At 43.1% G+C, this 25,844-nt stretch overlaps 1 long non-coding RNA gene across 1 annotated transcript; it reads left to right on the top strand.

Annotated features, from left to right (window-relative positions):
• Positions 1-11,756: 11,756 nt before the first annotated feature.
• On the top strand, positions 11,757-25,422 carry LOC123330550. Its single transcript, XR_006546552.1, has 2 exons — positions 11,757-11,892; positions 25,132-25,422. It is a non-coding gene; the product is annotated as an uncharacterized LOC123330550 (long non-coding RNA).
• The last annotated feature ends 422 nt before the right edge of the window (positions 25,423-25,844 follow it).

Genomic DNA, 25,844 nt, shown 5'->3' with positions numbered 1-25,844 from the left:
ACATAATACACACATTTTCTAATATTTTGACACCTCTGCTTCATGATGGTCAGTTTCACTTGTAATCTATGTGCTTTACACTGTGCATTTGCGAATGTTACCCTGAGACAGGGTTTCTACTCTCTGTGGAATGCCTTGGCCCTTCCTGTCTGCAGTCCTGAGTTGTCACTGGCCTGGAAACTCTCACCAGCAGGTGGCGGTCCCTTGTCACAGTGCCCCACAGGCCTGTCAACCTGACGTGTCTGGGGGATCGTTAAGGGCTGGGAAAATGACTGAGGTTCCTAGGAAAAAACATTCATGAGACTGGTGGAGGAGACGATGCATTAGGGATGCGTGGGAATTTCCCCAAGTTCCCATGAGATCATTCCACATTAACTGACACCTCTTAAGCACCATGAACTAGAGATGCTGAAATGAATAAGACGCTGACACTGGCTTCAAAATGTTCGTCCTGCCGAGAAACAGTCCTGGTGAGGCAGAAGGTTCGCTCAGGCTGAGGTAGCCTGGGAGAATCAGGGAAGACTTTCCAGTGGAGGTGATGCTGTATCTAGGAAAACAAGCTTGTATGTAGTCAAAACACACACATTCAGAGATTGGGCTGTAGTTGAGGGTGAATGATTTGTGGGGCCATGAGGCTGACTGAAGAACAGGGCCAGACTTGCAAGCCAGGCTCAGGGACCTTTGCTTCCTGAGAGCAGGAAGAAGGATAAGGAAGAGTTTTCTCAGAGGAAGGACATGACATCATGAGTGTGGCAACTCAAGAGATCAGCCAAGAACAGAGACAATATCAAATGGGAATATCGGCCCATGAAGCTTGGAGGCTTTAGGAAGGAAAGGGCATACTGTAGGCTTCATAAGGGCAGGGAGGAAGACTTTAGCTGACCCCTAGATACCCAGAGACTTCAGTCTGGGCTTTAGATGTGATAAAGCGTTTAAAAAGTGTGCAGCAGGGTTGTAGGCTATAGACCGGATGTACATTCACTCTGCTACCATGGGTTTTCACTAGGTCTGATTAACAAGTATGTCTTCAGTTAAAAATGACACTGATAGAACTAAACATGAGGCAGGCTGGGGCCTGGAAGCCTCTGCTGCAGTGCTTGTTTCTGGACAAACCTCTCCTCCAGCAACAGAATACAGAGAAACTGTAAGGAACTAAAAATAACTATGCAGGAGCAGTTGAGGCAAATCGTGGACAACAAGATTCAAAAAGGTAAAAAACAAAACAAAACCCCCAATTCTCACTTCTCAAGAGATGGGAGCAAAAGCAGGGCAATGAGCATGCCCCCTGCGCACACCAGCAGCTAAGGAGCATGCAAACCATCCCTCTGACCTGATCTCGGGACACACTCCTACCCTCACCACAGATCACAAACCCGCCCCTCCGCCCCAGGGAGTGAGCACGGGAACCTGTTACTTGTTCTCCTTCCTCCACCAATAAAGCCTTGCCTGCATTTGTTTGGCCTCTTAGTTTCTGTTGATTAAGGAAGGCCAAGAACCAGGGTTGGTGACAGATGCACGGTGCCCAGTGTGGGGCGGTAGTCCCCTTCCTGGGAGGGGACCTGAGTGCCTCCAGGACCACCAAATGCAGCTTCCCCATGGGTGACAAGTGGCCACCTCTTGTTTCAGGCAGGCTTCCTGAGCCAGGTGACAGGCAGTCAGGAAGTACACCAGTTCAGACCCTGAGCCTGCAGAAGGAAAGACACTACTGGCCATGCATTTTAGAACCCAGGTTACTCATGATGTCAGGAGAAAATTACAAAAGCTAGAGGCTGGGCTCAAACCCCATTGTCAACCTTGGTAGAGGGGGCCTTCAAGGTCTATAACCACCAAGACTTAAATGGAAGAGGCCAATAAGGATATGTGCTTAGCTGCTCAGTTGTGTCCAACTCTGCAACCCCACGGACTGTAGCCCACCAGGCTCCTCTGTCCATGGGATTCTCCAGGCACGAATACTGAAGTGGGTTGCCATGCCCTCCTCTAGGGGATCTTCCCAACCCAGGGATCGAATCCAGGTTTCCCGCATTGCAGGCGGACTCTTTACCAACTGAGCCACCAGGGATAAGAGGCTAATAAAACACAGCTTTCGGCTGCTCTGATACACCCACCACCTCAAGGGGACCCTGGAGGGCTGAGGAGGCTAGATAGAATGACAAGAAGTCGACTGGGCCTGAACGAGTGTGCCTTTTATCAGAAGGAGGGTTACTGCAAGGGGAATGGCCTGACTGCCTTCCTATGGGACGCTGGAGGGGCAACCTCGACCAGCCCCAGTTCCTCGTGAACATCTGCATACTGACTCGTGAGGCCCAAGAGCCTCCCTGGCTCCGGATGCTACTGGATTCATCCTCCTTTCTCAAACGGAGCCTCAGGTTACCCTGAATGTGGCAGGCAGGAGAACTGAATTTCTTGTAGACACCGGTGCCGCCTGTTCTACTCTGACTTGGCCAGCTGGCCTCTCCAACCGTGACTGTACTATGACAATAGTTGATGGACAGCCAAAGGTAAGGTGATTTACATCTCCTCCTGCCTGTGGAATCGGGTCCGTTATTATTACACATTCCTTTTTGTATATGCCAGAATGCCCTGTGCTGCTCCTCAGAAGAGACTTGCTAAATAAATTAGGAGCTAGTATATTCTGAGGGGGCTTCTCAGGTAGCTCAGATGTAAAGAATCCACCTGCCAATGCAGGAGATATAGGTTCAATTCTTGGGTTAGGAAGGTCCCCTGGAGGAGGAAATGGCAAGCTACTCTAGTATTCTTACCTGTGAAATTCCATGGACAGAGGAGCCTGGCAGGCTGCAGTCCTTGGGGTCTGGAGTTCAGAGGAAATGTCTGGGCTGGGGATATAAATTTGAGTATGAAGTGGGTAGCTGAGAGAAATTAAGTAGGAGAGACAGGTATGACCAAAGGGCTCATTCAGTCATGTCTGACTGTTTGCAACCCCATGAGCTGTAGCTCACCAGGCTCCGTGATCCATGGAATTTTCCAGGCAAGAATACTGGGGTGGGTTGCCATTTCTTTCTCCAGGGGTTGTTCCTGACCCAGGCATTGAACTTCCATCTCTTGCAGTCTCCTGCATTGGCAAGCAGATTCTTTACCGCTGAGCCATCTGGGAAGCCCCAAAAGATATATGTAAACTATAAAAAAGAAACAGCGGTTTCATCCTGAAGGCCATGTGTGACAGCAGCTCCGTGCTGGAGACAGGTGACTGCTGCAACTAAACGTACTGGAGCAGAGGGTGGTGGGCAGGGTCTTTATGGTAGCCCAGGTAGGGGGGCAACCTCTCATATACAGCTGTATATCCTGACTTTCCCCCTTGTATCATGAGCATTTTAACAACTGAAAGGTCTCTGTAAATATAGCTTTAGATGGCTAAATAACCTACCCACCTGTGAATGTATCAATACATAATCCACTTAACCACTATTATACAGTTTGGCATTTTGGCTTTTTTTCAGTTTTATGTTAGGAACCTTAATTCTTTCACATAAATGTTTATCTTCTGTACTACGTAAAACCACTTCCCCCTGCCTTGATGATAAAAATCTCTGGGAAATATCAATGATTTTCTAAAATTATTTGGCGGTGGTTTAGTTGTTAAGTCACATATGACTCTTGCGACCTCATGGACTGTAGCCTGCCAGGCTCCTCTGTCCATGGGATTCTCCAGGCAACAATACTGGAGTGGGATGCCATTTCCTTTTCCAGGGGATCTTCCCAACCCAGGAATCAAACCCGAGTCTCCTGCATTGCAGGCAGATTCTTTACCGACCAAGCTATGAGGGAAGTCCTAAAATTTTGGGGGCAAATCTAGTTACTACGTTTTACTTTCACATTTAATTGAAACTTTTTTCAGCCAAATCAACCTTGAACTAGACTAAGACGCGTGTAGTGAAAAAGACAGGCATGACTGGGATGATACTCACCAACTGCATCATTTGATTCTCTATATTTCAAATATTTTCAAGTGATATGACCAATAGGGGTTATTCGCCAACATATGTAAACAGCTAATGAAATGTCAAAAAAAAACCCAACCTGATTGAAAAATGGGCAGAAGAACTGAATAGACATTTTTCCAAAGAGGAAATGTAGATGACCAATAGGCACATGAAAAGATGCTTAACACTAGTGACGATCATGGAAATGCAAATCAAAACCACAATGAAATATCACCTCACACCTGTCAGAGTGGCTAAAGAAAATGGATAAGGAAAATGTGTGTGTGTATAATTATATATAGTAAGCAAATATAATTACATAAATATGTATAATTATATATATACACACACACATAATGGAAAATAATTAAATTCTGTCATTTGCAGTAACATGGAGGGACTTGGAGGGCACAATGCTAAAGTGAAGTAAGTCAGACAGAGGAAGACAAACTTAGCATATGGAATTAAAAAAATACAACAAACTAGAGAATATAACAAAAGAGGCAGACTCACAGGCATAGAAAACAAACCAGGAGTTACCAGTGGGGAGAAGGAACGGGGGAGGGGCAACATTGGGTCAGGGGATTAACAGGTACAAACTATTAGGAATAAAATAAGCTCTGAGGATATACTGTACAACACGGTGTGTGTGTGCTCAGTCGCTTCAGTCGTGTCCAACTCTGTGACCTCACGGACTGTAGCCCACCAGGCTCCTCTGTCCATGGGATTCTCCAGGCAAGAATACTGGGGTGGGTTGCCGTGCCCTCTTCCAGGGGAATCTTACCCAGGGACTGAACATGCATCTCTTAGGTCTCCTGCGTTGGCAGGTGGGTTCTTTACCACTAGCACACCTGGGAAGCTCATACAACATGGAGAATATAGCAAATATTTTATAATAACTATAAATGGAGTATAACCTTTAAAAACTGTGAGTCACTATTTATACACTTGTAACTATACAATATTATACATCAACTATGCTTCAATTAAAAGAGAAAAAAAATCCACCCAGGAAGCTGTGTGTTTAAGATACTGCAGAACAAGATGGTAGCCTCCAATGACCATGTGGAGCACAGCCTTCTGTCAATCCACACAGGCCAGGGGGCATAAGCCGCTAAATAGATTACTTACCGTGATAAGCAGCTGAGATTTGAGGGGTGTTTATTACTATAGTATAACTAGCCTATTCCAATTTATCTGCTGCCTCCTCATTTCTGCCACTCTGTTCTCTTCTTCCCCACTCACTCCAGGGTTGGAGGAGAGAAGAGGGAGTTAAGGAGGGAAGGAGAGGTAAGACACTCACAGTGGATACTCTTGGCGCTCCACTAAGATGCCCTTAAAGGCCCCTCTTTGCTCCTTCCCCAGCTTCTGTGTCTTTGCCTTCTACCAGGCCATATCTGAGACTTTTCAAAGGCCTATTCAAGGGCTACTGGAGCCACTGTGCCCACAGCAGAGTCAGAAGTGCTCAGGAATTAACATCGTCCCACCCAGAGATGGGCCTTAGCCAGTGACTGGCGTGGCAGTATGAAAGCCAGCTCCCTGGCAACAAGTCTGGACAAACTCTGAGGCACAGTTTATATTCCAAAGCTTTCCTGTGGCCCAGACTGAAGCTATCCTCCATGGGACTTCGTTTGAAGTCACACTTTCGCTTTGCTTTTCTCCTCCTGTATCCTGCTTCTCTTACTCATTTCCAGTTTTTCCTGGGAGCATTTCCTAAATAGATTACTTACATGCAAAGTCCCATTTCATAGTTACTTCTGAAAAACCCTAAGACATTTGGAATTGGTAGTGGTCATAGGAAACAGACTCTAAAGTCGAGAGTTTGGAATCTGATCACTTGCTGGTTAGGGGACAATACAGATGCTATCACTAATGCTAAGTACAGTGTGATTAGCAGCTGGTACACCCTAACATTACTATTACTAAAATATGTACCTGTGGTAAACTGGAATCAGAAACAGCTGAAAGGGGTTGCGTGGTCTTGTGCAATACAGAGCAGACTATGGAATTAGTTCATTATTGCTGGATGTTATTGATGAATGGAAGAGAGAAAATGACAAGCTCAGAGCAGACAGTTACCGATTTAGGCGAGATGTAAAAGTCAAAAAGTCTCTCTAGGAGCTTTTAAAAAAGACTGTAATGTTTATTGTGCTAAAGGCCAGGCACAAGACTACTGTAAGAATAGGAGAACTTCAGCAACAGCTAAGCTTACAGCCTTTATAAGTCTCCTACACCAATGTCAGGCCCCCGATAGGGAAGGAGTGGGACCCTGAGACTTGGGATAGAAACATCCAGAAAGATGCACTTGAGAATATTTAACCATAAGACCCATTTGAACATTTTGGGCATGCAAGATTGAACCCCTTCCCCTTGCAAGAAAACAACAGCCCCCCTCCTTGCAGAAACTACACAAAGACCTGAACTGAGTAAGATGTCCTTCTGCAAAACAATACCTGCCTGACTCAAAATCTTCCTCCATATCCCCTCCTGGACACTAGGCCAATAACTAGGGTTATGTCTCGGCACAACCCACACAGGAAGTTCTGGCCAGTTAAGGATGGAGGAGAATTTTCACCAAAGGAGTGACAGGACCAGGCTCATACAGAGCAGCAAAAGCCAGGAGTGCTTGCTTGCAAATGCACCCTGAGGTTGCTGAACCAGGGTCAGGGGTAATGGAATATTACTGTGGTTAACGGAGTGCTTGTTGACATGGAGATACTCTTCCAAGACTCAATATGTAATATCCTGACAAGAGGCCTTGGAACTGATCCTAATAGTAAGATAGTGTTTTAGATACTTGGAGAAGCCAATCCACATTACATGAGGAACTATGATGGAACGACCGTGACAGATCAGGAAGGAATGAAAAGTTCCCAAACTAAAGCACATCAAAGACTCATCATTAGAGCAGGGATTCTGGAAGTCAGGTAATATATGTAGTCCTGGCTCTGGACTTTCTTACAGTGGGCCCCAAGTCTTCACTGGCATACCTGGTAATCATTTCCTTGACATCTAAATGTATAATCAGGCTGTATATACTCAGCACCTGGAAGAACCCTCATACTAGTTCTTTGACCTACGTAACAATGACTATTGTAGTAGAAAAGGCCAAATGAAAGCCCCTGAACTGCTATCTTCCTCCCCGCCGCCTCAAATCTGGCTAAGATGAGCTGTGCTTAGTCACTATGTCATGTCTGACTCTTTGTGACCCCATGGACTGTAGCCCACCAGGGCCCTCCGTCCATGGGGGTTCTCCAGGCAAGAATACTGGAGTGGGTTGCCATGCCCTCCTCCAGGGAATCTTCCCAACCCAGGGATCGAACCCAGGTCTCCCACATTGCGGGCAGGTTCTTTACCATTTGAGCCACCAGGGAAGCCCAGCTAAGATAATAAATCACAAACAATACAGCCTCAGCAGAGAATCCACAATAGCCAACGTTGTTACTATTGCTCACAGGTCCTAATGTTCATTCAACATCTCTAACTCAACATGCTCGAAACTTGGGTTTACAATCAGAACGGACAAACTCCCAAGTTAGTGATTTGCCTTTGTTTAGAAGAATGTTTAAGCATTCTCTTACGGCATAAAAAACTTTTGTTCAAGTTAGTAGAATTCCTGCTATTGGTTAAAAGATGTGACACAGTCCGTGTTCAGAAGGGGAGCCTTTACACTACTATATGAAAAACAGATAACTAATAAGGACCAGGGAACTCTACCCAATACTCTGTAATGGCCTACAGGGGAAAAGAAGCTAAAAAGAGTAGATTTATGTATATGTGTAACTGAATTACTATGTTGTATACCTAACACAACATTGTAAATCAACTACACTCCACTAAAAATTAAAAAAACAAGCAAACAATATTGCTTCTTGGGTGGAATGCTGTGCTAACCTAGAAAACTTAAAGGATGCAAGGGTGGTAACTGGTGTTCAGTTGCTCAGTCATGTCCAACTCTTTGCAACTCCATGGACTGTAGCATGCCAGCCTCCTTTATCTTCCACTATCTCTTGGAGTTTGCTCAAATTCCTGTCCATTGATTCAGTGATGCCATCCAACCATCTCATCCTCTGTTGTCCCCTCCTAGCATCAGGGTCTTTTCTAATGAGCCAGCTCTTCACATCAGGTGGCCAAAGTATTGAAGTTTCAGCTTCAGCCCTTCCAATGAATATTCAGGAATCAATATTCATTGAGGAAATCAATATCCTTGATTTCCTTTAGGATTGACTGGTTTGATCTCCATGCTGTCCAAGGGACTCTCAAGAGTCTTCTCCAACACCACAGTTCAAAAGCATCAATTCTTCGGTGCTCAGCTTTCTTCAAAAACCAGACAGATTTGGCAGATGACAGTGGACTACTGCAAACTTAACTAAGTGGCAGCCACACTGCACCTATGCTAGACATGGTACCTATACTGGAAGGAAGCAACATGGCCTCTCTTACATAGCGTGTCATTACTGACCTAACATTCCAACAGAATGAAAGATTAGAAAGAATTAAGCATCTGCCTAGGATGGACAACAGTATACATTGACATCTTACTCAGGGCTCTCCTGTGAACTCTGTTCTCTGTCAAAACACAATCCAAATGAACCCTGATTTTCGGGACCTTGCATATATCATCACACTGGTGCATTATGTGGATACATAGTGTTAACTGTACCCTGTGAGCAAGAAAGGCGATTACTCTAGATGTCCCAGTAAGACCATGTGCTCCAAGAGGCTGCGAGATAAGAATCTTACTCTGCCAGTACAGTTCTTTAGTACTTAATGATCCAGGGCATGTTATGCCAGGACATCCCCTTTAGGGTACAGGAATCGTTATTTATTACACCTTGTCATTGCGACTCCTAATACTAAGAAACAAGCACTGTGTTTGCCAGTCCTCTTCCATGGTCAGAGATGGCACGTGCTGTACTTGAGAATATTGGTCCAATCTATTATTGAGTAATTTGGCTATGAGTTTTGTGCCCCATTAATGCTGCTCCTTCAATTGATACCTAGGGCTTCATGGGGAGAGGGGGATCTCTGCACCAGCTGATGGAGGAGGAAAACATCTGGGTATGCTGATATACCTGAATGATAAGTTCCCACAGGTAACAACTGTCACCATGGAGACAATGGACCAATTTGAAAAATAGAAGACACTGGAGAGTAAATAAAAGCTGGTATATATTGGAGGGGAGTTGAAACTTGAAAGAAGCGAACAGCATGAGGTGAGTTTCCAATTTTTCTGACTTTCAGCCTGATGGTAGGGTGCAGCTGGTGCTATGTAAGCCAGCTCAAACTCTGAAAGAAAATTCTGTCTTTTGGCTTTAAAAACCAGGGAACAAACTTTGGACTGCAAAGTGGAGGGGGGGGTATCCCAGAAAGGAGTCTGTGAGAGAGGGGAAGCCCCAGATTGTGTGTGTAAGCTTTGCCCAAACTCTAGCTGACCCCTGAACCATGCACGCACAGGGCCAACCAATAGCAGCCCAGCTAAGAATAAAAAAAACTGAACTGAGATGTAAGCTGATGTCCAGGAGACAGAATTCACAGTTTGAATTCAACCAAATTAATTGTCTGCTTAAAACCACCACTACCACCCTTCAGAAGAATATAACAGAATCTAGTCTCTACAATATGACCTTCAGAACATCCAGGATACTTCTCTCAATTACTTAACATACAAAGAAACAGGGAAATGTGACCCACTCTCTGGAGAAAAGACAGTCCATTGAGATCAATTTTAAGATGACCAGATGTTGAAATTTGCAAGCAGAGATTTTTAAAGTGTTTATTATAATAATATTTAATGGTATAAAGTAAAACAGATTTGCAATGAATGAAAAGTTAGGAGAACATAGCAGAAAATAAGAAGCTACATATACTTATATATGTATATTTTGATATATAACTATATGTGCATTTTTAAAAAAGAAATTCTAGAATTTAAAAAATACAATATTTGAGGTAAAAAAATTCACTAGATAGAGTGGAGGTGACAGAGGAAAGACTCAGTAAAAGAAATGACCCAATAAGACAGAGAGAAAACAGATGAGGGAAAAAAATGAACAGAGACTCAGGGACCAGTAGGACAATATCCAGATGGAGGTGACAGAGAGGGGGCAGAAAAATATTTGCAGAAATGATTGATATTGCCCTAAATTTGGGGAAGGATATAAATTTAAAGATTCAAGGCCAGCAGATCTTAAGCAAAATAAATATGAAGAAAACCATCCCCAGGCATATCATAGCCAAATTACTGAGAATAAAGATAAAAAAAATTCTTGAACGCAGTCAGAGAAAAAGTGACAAATTACATACAGGAGAACAACAACTTGAATGAGTACTAACCTCGTCAGAAAAGGTAGAGGCCAGAACACAGAGTGGGTTGAAGTGAAGCTCCAAAAAAGATCTGACTGGAGTTGGGTTCCAGATGGCGATGCAGGGGACTTCGCTGGTGGTCCAGCAGTTAAGAATCTGCTTTCCAATGCAGGGGATGCAGGTTGGATGCCTGGCTGGGGAACTAAGATCCCACAGGCCACAGGCCAACTAAGCCTGGGCACCGCAACTACTGAGCTAGCATTCAGCAACGAAAGGTCCCACATGCTGCAATGAAGACCCGTGTGCCACAACTAAGACTCGGCGCAGCCAGATAATAGAGTAAATATTAAAAAGACAGCAATGCAGGAGGGTCTGGACCTCGCGTCTTCCCACAGATATACCAAGTCTACAGCTACACAAAGAACAGTTTCCTCCGGAAAAAGCCGAAACTAGCTGAGCAATGGCTACACATCAAGTGAACAGGAAAAACCCACATTAAAGCAGATAGGGGGCTCAGACACAATCTTACCATAACCTCGCCCTTGGCTTGGAGATCCACAATTGGGAGGCATTTCAAAATGCCAATTTTTGCCCTGAGGAGTGAAGGGTTTGAAGCCCTCATCTAACACCCCCGCTATTTAACACCTGCACCTGACAGATGAGCCCTTCAAAAATCTGGCTTTGAAAGCCAACTGGGCCTGCCTTCATGAGACTCACAAGTCTTTAGCAAACTGAGAAATTGTTCCCGAAGGGCTCACATTCACAGACTCCCCCACCCCAGGGCCTAATAGAGGCAGCTGATTGAAAAGTACCCAGACACTCTGTGAGAGAGGCTTATTTGCTTATCTTAAAGCACTGGCTGGAGAGAAAGGCATCTAATTGCACACACATGGAGGGGTTTACCGAGACATTCTCTAAAGAGAGAGGCTGGTGGGCGCCATGTCTGCAATCTCCCCCTGCCTTGCTCCAGCCTGCCTGTAACTCCCAGAAAGCAGCTTTTGTCCTCATTTGCTGCTATGATTTTTGCTGCTGCCACCCAGGCGTTACCTCTAGGTTGCCTGGCTCTGATGGCCAGTGGGATTTATGCTCATGGATCCCACAGGACTGTAACAACAGATTAAAGAGTTCTTAACCAGCTATACCCCAGGGCATAGGAGAGAGGCAACAGACTGAGGCACTTAGTCCTTCTGTGAAAGAGGTCTATTAGTTTATCTTCATAGCCTGAGAGACAAGTTTCTTATTAAACACACATCTAAGGGTTGGCTGCAGTTTTCTCCAGAGACCATAAAGTGTGGGCACTATCTTCCTGCTCTCCCTCTGCCATGCCCAGAGGGCCAGTATTTCCTAGAGGAGAGCTTGTACATGCATCTGGTGACCCCGGTTTTATACTGGGTGCCCTGTTTTTGTGCTGCTGCCTGGATCATCTGACTGTGGTGGCCAGTGGAGTGGGGCTTGTGCTTCTGGGTCCCACGGGACTGTAACAATCAGACACAGTTCTTGAGCAGCTACCATTTCCAGGGCACAGTGCAGACAGCAGAATGAAACAGTCCTCCAGTTTCAGTCTGTGAAGAGAGGCCTATTTGCTTCTCCTGAAGCTTTGGCCTGAGGGACAGCTTCTGGTTTGGCAAACGTCTACGAGCTGGCTGAGGTACTCTCTTGGGGTGAAGACTGGTGGACAGTATTTTAAAAATTATTTATTTGGGGGCTGTGTTGGGTCTTTGTTGCTGTATGCAGGCTTTCTCTAGTTGCAGCAGGTGGGGGACACTCCCAAGTTGTGGTGCGTGGGCTTTTCACTGCAGTGGCTCCTCTTTTTATGTGTTTCCCCAGTGGCTCAGATAGTAAAGAATCTGCCTGCAATGCGGGGGACCAGGGTTTGATCCCTGGTTTGGGAAGATCCCCTGGAGAAGGGCATGGCAACCCACTCCAGTATCTTTGCTTGGAGAACCCCCACGGACAGAGAAGCCTGGTGGGCTACAGTCCATAGTGTTGCAAAGAGTCACACATGACTGAGTGGCTAACACAAATGTTTTATCAAAAGTTTAAATTAGCTTTAACTTAAATTTACACTCAGCCAAGCGCTGAAGCTGCAGATGGGTTACAAGGGTGCCAAGACATGGGTCCCCTGGGCCCTCGCGATGGCCAGACGGGGTCTGGGGTGCTTGAAGCCTCTGATCACAGGCAGCCTTTCCGTGCACTGAGCCCACCGTGTGCTACACACATCCTCATTCTGTATGTGCGTCACGATGGGGAGCAAGCTGGGAAGCAAAAGGAGTCCACCACCAACTTTTAAAAACTGGAAAACCCCATATAAAAGTCTGATTCCTGGTATTCCTTGAAAATTACAGGATCTGGCCAACACGCTCTGCGGCATGTGGAATCTTCCCAGACCAGGGATCAAACTTTTGCCCCCTGCATTGGCAGGCAGATTCTTAATCACTGGACCACCAGGGAAGTCTGATAGTATCTTTTTATGTATTTTATTTTATTTATTTATTTATGGCTATGCTGGGTCTTCACTGCTGCACAGGCTTTTCTCTAGCTGTGGTAAGCAAGGGATACGCTCTAGTTGCAGGGCAAGGGCTTCTCATCGCAGTGGCTCCTCATGTTGCTGAGCATGGGCTCCAGGGTGTGCGGGAACAGTTGTGGCATGTAGGCTCAGCAGCTGCAGTTCCCGGGCTCTACAGCACAGGCTCAATGGTTATGGTGCACAGGCTTAGTTGCTCTGTGGCGTGTGGGATCTTCCCGGATCAGGAATCAAGCCCATGTCTCCTGCATTGTCAGGTGGATTCTTTACCACTGAACCACCAGAGAAGACCTGGCAGTATCTTTATGTCCTCCCTCTCCCTCACTTTAGGTCACCAGTATCTCTCAGAAAGGAGCTTGTACACTTGTCTGGCGCCCTAACTTTTACATGCCCAGGGACATGTCTAGATCAGCTGGCTCTGGAGGCAAGTGGGGTTTAATAATCACAGTCCCAAAGGATGGCATATATTTGCATACTTTAAAAGCTGCTGCCTGAGGACCTGACTTCCAATCAACTTGAATCAAGTGCTGAGATCTTACCATCTGAGACAGTTATAGGTCTTGGCAGGTCCCTCAACTACAGGAAGCCACTAAAAATAATGTAGGTTGCTTGGACAACCACAAATGTTTGGGGAGATAGCCAAGAACTTGAGCAAAATGTTGAACAATGAATTTCATCTCTCCATAAGGCCACTCCTTCAAGACTGGCAGAGGTAGCTGTTTTATCTAATGCATAAGGGAAAAAAACACAGAGGGTAAATAAAAATGAAGATTCAGAGGAATATATTATATTCCAAGCAAAAGAATAAGATCACAACATTAGAAAAAGATCTTAAGGAAGTGGAGACAAGTGATTTCCCTGATAAAGAGTTCAAAGTAATGGTCACAAAGATTCTCACTGATCTCAGGAGAAGAATGGATGAACAAAGTAAGAATTTCACCAAAGAGGTAGAAAATATAAGAAGATATCAAATGGAAGTTGCAGAGCTGAAGAATACAATAACTAAACTGAAAAACATACTAGAGGAGACCAACAACAGACCAGATGAAGCAGAAGAAAGGATCAGTGAGCCTGAAGATAGGGCAGTAGAACCTACCTAGTAAGAGCAGGGGGAAAAAGAATGGAGTGAAGACAACTTTTAAGAAGTTGTTAAGGGACTAACATGACAACATCAAGCAGATCAGCATTTGCCTTATAAGGATCTCAGAGGGAGAAGAGAGAAAGGAGGCGAAAACTTATTTGAAGAAATATTGACCAAGAACTTTTCTAACCTGGGGAAGGAAACAGACATCAAGTTCCGAGAAGACCAGAGAGTTTCAAAGATCAACCCAAAAAGACTCACATCAAGACACGTAATTAGTATGAAAAGCTAAAGACAATGAAAGAATCTTAAAAGCAGCAAGAGAAAAACTTGCTACATACAACAGAATCCTCATAAGACTATGACTAGATTTTCCAGCACAAACCTTGTAAGCCAGAAAGCAGTGGCACATTACATTCAAAGGTGTGAAAGGAAAAAAAAAAACAAAAAAAACCCTGCCAAACCAAGAATACTCTACTCAGCAAAGTCTTCATTTAGAACTGAAGAGAGAAAGAGTTTTCCAGATATGCAGAAGTTAAAAGAATTCATAATCGCCAAACTGACTTTATAAGAAATATTAAAGGGACTTCTTTAAGCTGAAATGAAAGAGTATAATTAATAATAAGAAAACATAAGAAAGTATAAACCTCACCTCAAAGGTAAATATTCAGTAAAATTTAAAATAACTTATTCTTGTAAAGGTGGTTGGTTAATCACTTATAAAGCTGCAGCTGTTAAGTCACTTCAGTCGTGTCCGACTCTGTGCGACCCCATAGATGGCAGCCCACCAGGCTCTGCGGACCCTGGGATTCTCCAGGCAAGAACACTGGAGTGGGTTGCCATTGCCTTCTCCATTGTGTGAAAGTGAAAAGTGAAAGTGAAGTCGCTCAGTCACGTCCGACTTGTAGCGACCCCATGGACTGCAGCCTACCAGGCTCCTCCATCCGTGGGATTTTCTAGGCAAGAGTACTGGAGTGGGGTGCCATTGCCTTCTCCGACTTATAAAGCTAGTATAGGTTAAAAGACAAAAGCAGTAAAAAGAACTATAACTACAATAACTTGCCAAGGGATACACAATAAAAAAGGTGCAAATTGTGACATCAAAAACATAAATCACGGGGGAATAAAAATGTAGATCTTTAGAATACATTCAAATGTAAGTTGCTATCAACTTGAAACAGACTGTCATTAATAAAATTAGTTATTTTATGTAAGAGTAATGATAACCAGGAAGCAAAAATCCACAGTAGATACACCAAAGATAAAGGAATCTAAGCACACTACTACAGAAAACCATCCAATCACAAAAGAGAGCATGAGAAGAAGAAAAAAATGAAGAATTTTTTAAAAAGACAGAAAGTAATTAACACAATGGCATTAAGTACATATCTATCAATAATTACTTTGAATGTAAATGAACCAAATTTTCCAACTAAAGAACAGACAGTGGCTGATTAGATAAAAAAGCAACACCAATCTAAGCAGCCTATAAGAGACTCTCTTCAGATTTAAGGACACACACAAACTGAAAGTGAATGGATGGAAAAAGATGCTCCTTGCAAATGGAAACCAAAAGAAAGAGAGGACAGCTATACTTAAATCTGACAAGGTAACTTTCAAAACAAAGTCTGTAATGAGACAAAGAAGGTCACTGCATAATGATAAAGGGGTTGATCCAAAAGAAGACACAACATTTGTAAATATTTAAGCACCCAAAATTCATTTCAAGCCCAAAGAAAGGCAATGCCAAAGAATGTTCAAAAACTACTGCACAACCGCACTCATCTCACACGCTAGCAAAGTAATGTTGAAAATTCTCCAAGCTAGGCTTCAACAGTATGTGAACTGAGAACTTGCAGATGTTCAAGCTGGATTTAGAAAAGGTAGAGGAACCAGAGATCAAATTAACAACATCTGCTGGATCACAGAAAAAGCAAGAGAATTCCAGAAGAACATCTACTTCTGCTTCATTGACTATGCTAAAGTCTTTGACTGTGGGATTACAACAAACTGTGGAAAATTTTTCAAGAGATGGGAATACCAGACCACCTTACCTGCCTCCTGGGAAATCTGTATGCAGGTCAAGAAGCAACAGTTAGAACTGCACATGGAACAACAGCCTGGTTCTAAATTGAGAAAGGAGTACATCAAGGCTGTATATTGTCACCTTGTTTATTTAATTTATACGCAGAGTACATTATGCAAAATGCCAGGCTGGATGAAGCACAAGGTGGAATCAAGATTGCTGGGAGAAATATCAATAACTTCATATATGCAGATGACACTACCCTTTATGGCAAAACTGAAGAGGTACTAAAGAGTCTTTTGATGAACGTGAAAGAGGAGAATGAAAAACCTGGCTTAAAACTCAACATTCAAAAACCTAAGATGATGGCCTCCATTCCATCACTTTATGGCAAATAGATGGGGAAACAATGGAAACAGTGACAGACTTTATTTTCTTGGGCTTGCAGATGGCGACTGCAGCCATGAAATTAAAATACATCTGTCCTTGGAAGAAAACCTATGACCAACCTAGACAGCATATTTAAAAGCAGAGAAATTACTTTGCCAACAAAGGTCCGTCTAGTCAAAGCTATGGTTTCTCCAGTAGTCATGTATGGATGTGAGATTTGGACCATAAAGAAATCTGAGTGCCAAAGAATTGATGCTTTTGAACTGTGGTGTTGGAGAAAACTCTTGAGAGTCTCTTGGATCTCAAGGAGATCAAATTAGTCAATCCTAAAGGAAATCAGTCCTGAATATTCATTGGAAGAACTGATGCTGAAGCTCCAATACATTGGTCACCTGATGCGAAGAGCTGACTCACTGGAAAAGACCCTGATGCTGGGAAAGACTGAAGGCAGGAGGAGAAGGGGATGACAGAGTATGAGATGGTTGGATGGCATCACTGACTCGATGGACATGAGTTTGAGCAAGCTCCAGGAGTTGGTGATGGACAGAGAAGCCTGGCATGCTTCAGTCCATGGGGTTGCAGAGAGTCAGACATGACTGAGTGATTGTACTGAACTGATGCACCCAAAATTGGAGTACCTAAATATATAAAGCAAATATTAACAGATCTAAAAGGAAAAAATGGAAAGCAATATGATAATAGCAGGGGACTTTAATACTCCACTTTCATTATTGGATGGATCATCCAGACAGAATCAATAAGGAGACAGTAGATTTGAATAGGATCAAATGAACCTGCCTAATTATATTATATATATATATGTGTGTGTGTATTATATATATACATTATACATTATATCTCTTATATATATTATTTATATATTACATATAATTATATATTATATCTTATATATAGGGAGAAGGAAATGGCAACCCACTCCAGTACTCTTCCTGGAGAATCCTGTGGACAGAGGAGCCTGGTGGGCTGCTGTTCATAGGGTCGCACAGAGTCAGACATGCCTGAAGCGACTTAGCATGCATGCATGCATTGGAGAAGGAAATGGCAACCCACTCCAGTATTCTTGCCTGGAGAATCCCAGGGACAGGGGAGCCTGGTGGGCTGCCGTCTATGAGGTCGCACAGAGTCGGACACGACTGAAGTGACTTAGCAGCAGCAGCATATGTATATTATATACATTATATCTTACATATCTCTAATACATTATACACACATATGTATTAGAGAGAAAGAACATTCTATCTGACAACAGCAGAATACAAACACTTCTCAGAACATTTTCTAGGACAGACCATATGTTAGGCAAAAAAAATAAGTCTTATCTATATTCAAGAAGACTGAAATCACACCAGGTATCTTCTCTGACCACAATGGCATGAGAGCAGAAAACAATAACAAGTGAAAACTGAAAAATTCATGACACATGGAAGTTAAACAATGCTTTCCTCAACAAGCAATGGATCAAAGAAGGAATTAAAGGGGAAATTAAAAAGCATCTTGAGACAAACAAAAATGGAAATACAACATACCAAACTTTATGGGATACAGAAAAAGCAGTTTTAAGAGGGAAGTTCTTAGAAGCAATAAATGCCTGCATGAAGCAGCAAGAAAGTGCTCAAATAAACAACGTAGCTCTATGCTTTAAGCAAAATGGCTGTCTGAGGAGGTCTTACAAATAGCTGTGAAAAGAAGAGAAGCAAAAAGCAAAGGAGAAAAGGAAAGATATATCCATTTGAATGCAGGGTTCCAAAGAATAGCAAGGAGAGATAAGAAAGCCTTCCTCAGTGATCAATGCAAAGAAATAGAGGAAAACAACAGAATGGGAAAGACTAGAGATCTCTTCAAGAAAATTAGAGATACCAAGGGAACATTTCATGCAAAAATGGGCTCAATAAAGGACACAAATGGTATGTACCTAACAAAAGCAGAAGATATTAGGAAGAGGTAGCAAGACTACACAGAAGAACTGTACAAAAAAGATCTTCATGACCCAGATAATCATGATGGTGTGATCACTCACCTAGAGCCAGACATCCTGGAATGTGAAGTCAAGTGGGCCTTAGGAAGCATCACTACAAACAAAGCTAGTGGAGGTGAAGGAATTTCAATGGAGCTATCTCAAATCCTAAAAGATGATGCTGTGAAAGTGCTGCTCTCAATATGCTAGCAAATTTGGAAAACTCAGCAGTGGCCACAGGACTGGAAAAGGTCAGTTTTCATTCCAATCCCAAAGAAAGGCAATGCCAAAGAATGCTCAAACTACCTCACAATTGCACTCATCTCACATACTAGCAAAGTAATGCTTAAAATTCTCCAAGCCAGGCTTCAGCAATACGTGAACCGTGAACTTCCAGATGTTCAAGCTGGTTTTAGAAAAGGCAGAGGAACCAGAGATCAAATTGCCGACATCTGCTGGATCATCAGAAAAGCAAGAGAGTTCCAGAAAAACATCTACTTCTGCTTTATTGACTATGCCAAAGCCTTTGACTGTGTGCATCACAATAAACTGTGGAAAATTCTGAAAGAGATGGGAATACCAGACCACCTGACCTGCCTCTTGAGAAATCTGTATGCAGGTCAGGAAGCAACAGTTAGAACTGGACATGGAACAACAGACTGGTTCCAAATAGGAAAAGGAGTACGACAAGGCTGTATATTGTCACCCTGCTTATTTAACTTATATGCAGAGTACATCATGAGAAACACTGGGCTGGAAGAAGCATAAGCTAGAATCAAGATTGCTGGGAGAAATATCAATAACCTCAGATATGCAGATGACACCACCCTTATGGCAGAAAGTAAAGTAGAACTAAAGAGCCTCTTGATGAAAGTGAAAGAGGAGAGTGGAAAAAGTTGGCTTAAAGCTCAACATTCAGAAAACTAAGATCATGGCATCTGGTCCCATCACTTCATGGGAAATAGATGGGGAAACAGTGTCAGACTTTATTTTTTGGGGCTCCAAAATCACTGCAGATGGCGACTGCAGCCATGAAATTAAAAGACGCTTACTCCTTGGAAGAAAAGTTATGACCAACCTAGATAGCATATTCAAAAGCAGAGACATTACTTTGCCAACAAAGGTCCATCTAGTCAAGGCTGTGGTTTTTCCAGTGGTCATGTATGGATGTGAGAGTTGGACTATGAAGAAAGCTGAGCACCAAAGAATTGATGCTTTTGAACTGTGGTGTTGGAGAAGACTCTTGAGAGTCCCTTGGACTCAAGAAGATCCAACTAGTCCATTCTGAAGGAGATCAGCCCTGGGATTTCTTTGGAAGGAATGATGCTAAAGCTGAAACTCCAGTACTTTGGCCATCTTGTGCGAAGAGTTGACTCATTGGAAAAGACTCTGATGCTGGGAGGGATTGAGGGCAGGAGGAGAAGGGGACGACAGAGGATGAGATGGCTGGATGGCATCACTGACTCGCTGGACGTGAGTCTGAGTGAACTCCGGGAGTTGGTGATGGACAGGGAGGCCTGGTGTGCTGCGATTCATGGGGTCGCAAAGAGTTGGACACGACTGAGCAACTGAACTGAACTAACTGAAGAGATGTTTTTTGTTCTTAACACTAAACAAAAGTGGTAAGTCTTTAGTTAGACTCAGCAACAAGAGAGAACTCAAATAAAATCAGAAATAAAAGAAAAGAGACTTCCCTGGTGGTGCAGTGGATGGGGATATGCCTTCCGATGCCAGGGACATGCGTTCAGTCCCTTGTCTGGGAAGATTCCACATGCTCACCAGCAACTGAAGTCCATGTGCCACAGTTACTGAACCTGCCATCTAGAGCTCAAGAATTGCAATTATGGAGCCTGTGCCACAACTACTGAAGCCTGAGTGCTCGAGGACCCGTTAGCCACAACCACTGAGCCCGCACGCCCCAACTCCCTAGCCTGTGCTCTGCAATACTGAAGCCCGTTTCCTAGAGTCTGTGCTCTGCAACAAGAGAAGCCAGCTCAATGAGAAGCCTAAAATCCCACATGCAGCAACAAAGACCCATCACAACCAAAAAATAAATAAAAACAACCTCCCCCGCAAACAACAGGTTTTAAAAAAAGGAATAAAAGAAAAGACATTACAACTGATACCACAGAAATACAAAGGATCATTAGAGACTAGTATGAACAATTACATAGCAAAAAATTATACAACCTAGATGAAATGGATAAATTGCTAGAAACATGCAACCTAATAAAACTGAATCAGGAAAAAACACAAAATCTCAACAGAAATGGAATCAGTAATCAAAAACCTCCCAAAAACCAAGTTCACAACCAGATAAAGTCAGATAACTTCAATGGCACACCACTCCAGTACTCTTGCCTGGAGAATCCCATGGACGGAGAAGCCTGGTGGGCTGCAGTCCATGGGGTCCCTAGAAGTCGGACATGACTGAGCGACTTCATTTTCACTTTTCACTTTCACGCATTGGAGAAGGAAATGGCAACCCACTCCAGTGTTCTTGCCTGGAGAATCCCAGGGATAAGGGAGCCTGGTGGGCTGCCGTCTACGGGGTCGCACAGAGTCGGACACGACTGAAGCGACTTAGCAGCAGCAGCAGCAGCAGCAGCAGCAGTGAGTTCTACCAAATGTTCAAAGTCCTATTAAAAAAACTGAAGAGGGGGAAACACTTCCAAACTCATTTAAAAGGCCAGCATCACACTGACCAAAACCAGAAAAGGACACTATCAGAAAAGAAAACCACATTAGGTACATTAAGTTACATTAGTACACAAAGATACATTAGGTTCAGTATCCCTAATGGATACAGATGCAAAAACTCTCAATAAAATACTAGCAAGTCAAATTCAGCAGCATATTAGGTTCATTCATTGTTATCAAATGAGATTTACACCTGGGATGTAAGGCTGCTTCAACACAAACGAATTAACATGACACATCACATCAATAGCATTAAAGAAAAAAATCACACCATTTCTATAGACACAGAAAAAGCATTTGATGAAATTTAACATCTGTTCATGATAAACACTCTTAACAGATTACATATGGAAAGAATGTACCTAAACATAATAAAGGTCATATATGATAAGTGTACAGCTAATATACTCAGTGGTGAAAGCCTCTCGTCTGAAGATCAGGAACAAGATAAGGGTGCCTAATCTCAGCATCCCATATTCAACATAGCACTGAAGTCCTACTTGAGCAATCAGGCAAGAAAAATTAAAAAAGGTATCAGAAACAAAGGAAGAAGGAAGAAGTGAAACTCTCTGTCTGCAGGTGGGTTTTTGTTTTGTTTTTTTTTTTTGGTGGGGGGTGGTGGAAATCAAACCATTTTAATTAGAAGCTTCAAGAGAATAAATTTTGTTGCTCTCAGCCATGACATTTGTGGTAGTTACTTATAGGATTCCCAAGAAGTTAATATAATAGAAAGCCAACATCTTTAAGTGTGGAAAGAAAAAACTTCTTAACCAAGAATTCTAAATCTAGCCAAAATATCCTTCAAGAATGAATAAAGGCATTTTCAGATAAAAGAAAAAACAAAGCAATTCATTGTCAGCAGGGAGGTACTGAAAAAAATGCTAAAGGAAGACTGAAAAGAAATGACACCAGATGGAAAATTGGATATGCACAAAAGAATAAAGAGAATCACAAACGGTAAATAACTGGGTAAACATAAAAGATTGTTTTTTCTTCTGACTTTTAAAAGAAATACTATTTAAGGTAAAATGTAGAGCTTTGCCTTGTGAGGTTTATAATGTATTTAGACATAGTATTAGTAAATACGACACGTATGGCATAAAGGCCCCCCGGTATTCTTGCCTGGAAAGCCCTGTGACAGAGGAGTCTGGCAGGCCATGGTCCACAGGGCCACAGAGAGTTGGGCACGACTGAAGTGACTAAGCATGGCATAAAAGATGGGAAGGGATAAATGCATCCATACAGTTGCCAGGTTTCCATATTTTAGGTGGTGTTAAAATATTAATTCTAAATACACTGAAAAGTTAAGGAGGTATAATGCAAACCCTGGAACAACCACTAAGAAAATAATGAACAGATACAGCTAAAAAGCCAGTAGAAAAATAAAAAAATAAAAAAAATAAAAAGCCAGTAGATCAGGACCCGGAGCTAACTGCATTGAACGGAGTGCTTTAGGTGGGATGTGGCAGAGGATGTCAAAGATTCTTCTAAGGAAAAGGAACAAAAGCATTGCTAATAAAATTGCTTGTAGCAAAGGAGATTAGAATGGACACTGTAGTGGGCTGAATGGTGACCTCCCCAAAATATTTCTACACACAATTTCAGAATGTGACCTTATTTGGAATAAGTGTTTTTGCAGACACCACTAAGTTAAAGATCTCAAGTTAAGATCATCTCAGATTAACGTGGGCCAATGATGGACTTCTTATAAGATACAGGCACAGAGGAGAAACATGGAGACAAAGAGAAGAAGGCCATGTGAAGACAGAGACAGAAATTGGAATTATGTTTCCACAATAAAAGGAACCAGGAACCACCAGCAACTGGAAGAGGCAAAAAAGGCAAAAGAATGAAGTTGAACCCTTACTTTACACCATACACAAAAATGAACTCAAAATAGATCAAAGACCTAAATGTAAGAGCTAAAACTATAAAACTTAGAAGGAAATGGGAAAAGCTTCAAAACACTGGATTTGGCAGTTATGCCTTGGCTTTGACACCAAAAGTACAGGCAGCAGATGAAAAATATTTACATAAAATGTATAATTTATGTGCATCGGACACTATCAACAGAGTGAAAATATTGGAGGAAATATTTTTAAATCATATATTTGATAAGAAATTAAAATCCAGAATATATGAAGAACTTCTACAACTCAAGAATAACACCAACAAAACAAAGAATAATTGGGTTGAAAAATGAGTAAAGGAATTGAACAGATATTTCTCCAGAGATGATATGCAAATGGCAATATGAAATGATACTCAACGTCACTCACTAATCATAAGGGAAATACGAATCAAAACCAGGAGATACACCACTTCACACTCATTAGATAGCTATCATCAAAAAGCAGAAAATAACAGTTGTTGGTGCGAGTGTGGAGAGACTGAAACCCTTTACATTGCTGGTGGGAAAGTAAAATGGTACAGCTGCTACAGAAAACTGTACAGCAGTTCTTCAAACAATTAAAAATAAAATTATCATGTGATCCAACAGTTCCACTTCTGAGTATATACCCAAAAGAACCGAAAGCAGGGACTTAAGATATTATACACACAGGCTCATAGCAAGATCATTCACAAAAGCCCAAAGGTGGAGGCAGCCCAAGTGTCCATCGATGGGAGGACAAAGAAACAAAAATGTGGCACACAAATCCAGGGGAATACAACTTACTCCTTTCTTATATGTTAAGTCCTGCCTTAAAAGAGAAGGACTTTGGACTCATACTACAACATGGATGAGCCTTGAGAATATACTAAGTGAACAGAGCCCATCTCAAAGGACAAATGATGTATAATTCTATTTCATGAGGTACCTTGAGTTGTCAAATTCACGGAGATGGAAAAGTAGGATAGTGGTTTCCAGGGGCTCGGGGAGGGGAAACAGGGAGCTGTTATTTAATGGGCATGGAGTTTCAGTTTGGGAAACATTTCTGGTGACGGATGGTGGCACAGCTGTGTGAGCGCACTTAGTGCCCCTGAGCTGCACACTTACAGATGGCGAAAACGGTCATGCACACCTATGTACCACAACTAAAAGACAGATGGGAAATAAAGTGGGAGGAAGACACGAATCTCACTTAGAGCCCTTGAGGGAATATGGTCCTGCCCACACCTCGACTGCAGAATTCTGGCTTCCAGAATGGTGAGAGGACACGCTTCTGCTGTCTGAAGCCACTAGGTTTGTGCTCATTTGTTGTGGCAGCGCAGGAAGCTAATATGGACACACTGAGATTATAGGAGTAAAATAAGACGGAGACGGAGCCAGAAGACGCAAAGACCAGGCAGATGTGACACATCACTTTGAAGAAGAGCTAGAGCCGGACTTTGTTTGGTTCTCCTGTGAGTAAGGGTGAGAACTGGGGGCCGAATATGGTCCCTTAGAGGTCCTAGCTCAGCCTGTGCTCTCCCCCAGGCCAGCTGTAATGGTGAATGGCCAATCCCAGCAAGCCCAGCTTCATAAAGGTATGAGTATCCAGGGCCTCAGACCTCTCATGGATGAAGATCTAGGACACCCTTCAAGGCAAGCCACCTCGAACAGCAGAAGCAGTATAGTCAAAAAAGTATACTGTATATATATAAAGTATATTCTTGCCTAGAGAATCCTGTGACAGAGGAGCCTGGTGGGCTGCTGTCCATAGGGCCGCACAGAGTCGGACACAACAGAAGCAACTTAGCATGCATGCATACATGCATTGGAGAGGGAAATGGCAACCCACTCCAGTATTCTTGCCTCGAGAATCCTATGGACAGAGGAGCCTGGTGGGCTACAGTCCATGGGGTCACACAGAGTTGGACATGACTGAAGCGACTTAGCAGCAGCAGCATATATATATATATATATATATATATATATATATATATATATTTAAGTATACTGCTATACTTTTTAGCAGTATAAAGGAGGAAATCCAGAACAGAGAGAGGAAGATGACAAATTACTATTTACAGCCTTGGTACCAACAGCAGCAGTGAGAGCTGTTGCTCATCCCTCTAACATCCTTCTTCTAATCTTTCTCCTAGAAACTGTGACCAATTCAAATCTTGAAGTTGTGATGAGGTAAACTTAATGTAAAAAACAAGTGGATCAGAAGAGTGTGTGGGGTGATCTGCAGCAAGTGCTGTGAGTGCTCAGACCCAGAATCCCTTAACCTCCTCCTCTGGCCTCCTGTGCTTTTCTTTCCAAAGGCCATGCAGCTGCTCTCTGGAGGATAGCCCCCTGTGCTGGTGACGCTCTGCACAGGCCAGAAGCGCCGAGGGGCAGCCTGCTGATCCATGACTAGGAAAGCCGAGTTCCCTTCCTGCCAGTCATGAGACTCTGAGGGTCACTGACATTCTGGAGCACCACACCAGGATCAGTCTGCAGCTCAAACTCTTCTCCATGGAACTCCGCCTGAAAGCACAACTTCCCCTTCTTATTTTCCTCTCTAACGGGTTGGAGAGTGCTGGGACCACTCCTGAATAAAGCCCTTTACAGGATCCTTGCCTCATGGTCTGCATCTGAGGAACCCTATCTGAGGCAGGGGAAAAGATGTCTTGACTCGCACAGTTGTAATCTGGCACCTGTATGCCCTAGGTGTTTCATGGCAGAGTGCTCTCATGGGCCACCATGGGGTTCCTGTTATTCTCAGATGAGAGATACCTCCTCTGGTCAGATACCTGAACCCCCTCCTCTCTTAATCTCTGACTTTCTGTGGGGTACTCCCCCAACAAGGCACATCTGTTGAGATCACACTGGCCCCTCAGATGGTCCTCTTGGTCAGCAAATATTTCAAGACAATCTTTTCGCAAAATCTACAGCTGGCCCCCACAAACCACGCATTTTTGTCCCTCAGAACTCAGGAAGTATGAGCCTTCCCAAGACAGGTATTTCCCTCTGTGGCCACAGGCTGCTCCCACTC

The sequence above is a fragment of the Bubalus bubalis genome, chromosome 19 (genome assembly GCF_019923935.1).
Source record: "Bubalus bubalis isolate 160015118507 breed Murrah chromosome 19, NDDB_SH_1, whole genome shotgun sequence".
NCBI classification, from domain to species: Eukaryota; Metazoa; Chordata; class Mammalia; order Artiodactyla; family Bovidae; genus Bubalus; species Bubalus bubalis.
Note: the sequence above shows the minus strand (reverse complement) of the source record. Positions and strands in the feature narration are given on the sequence as shown.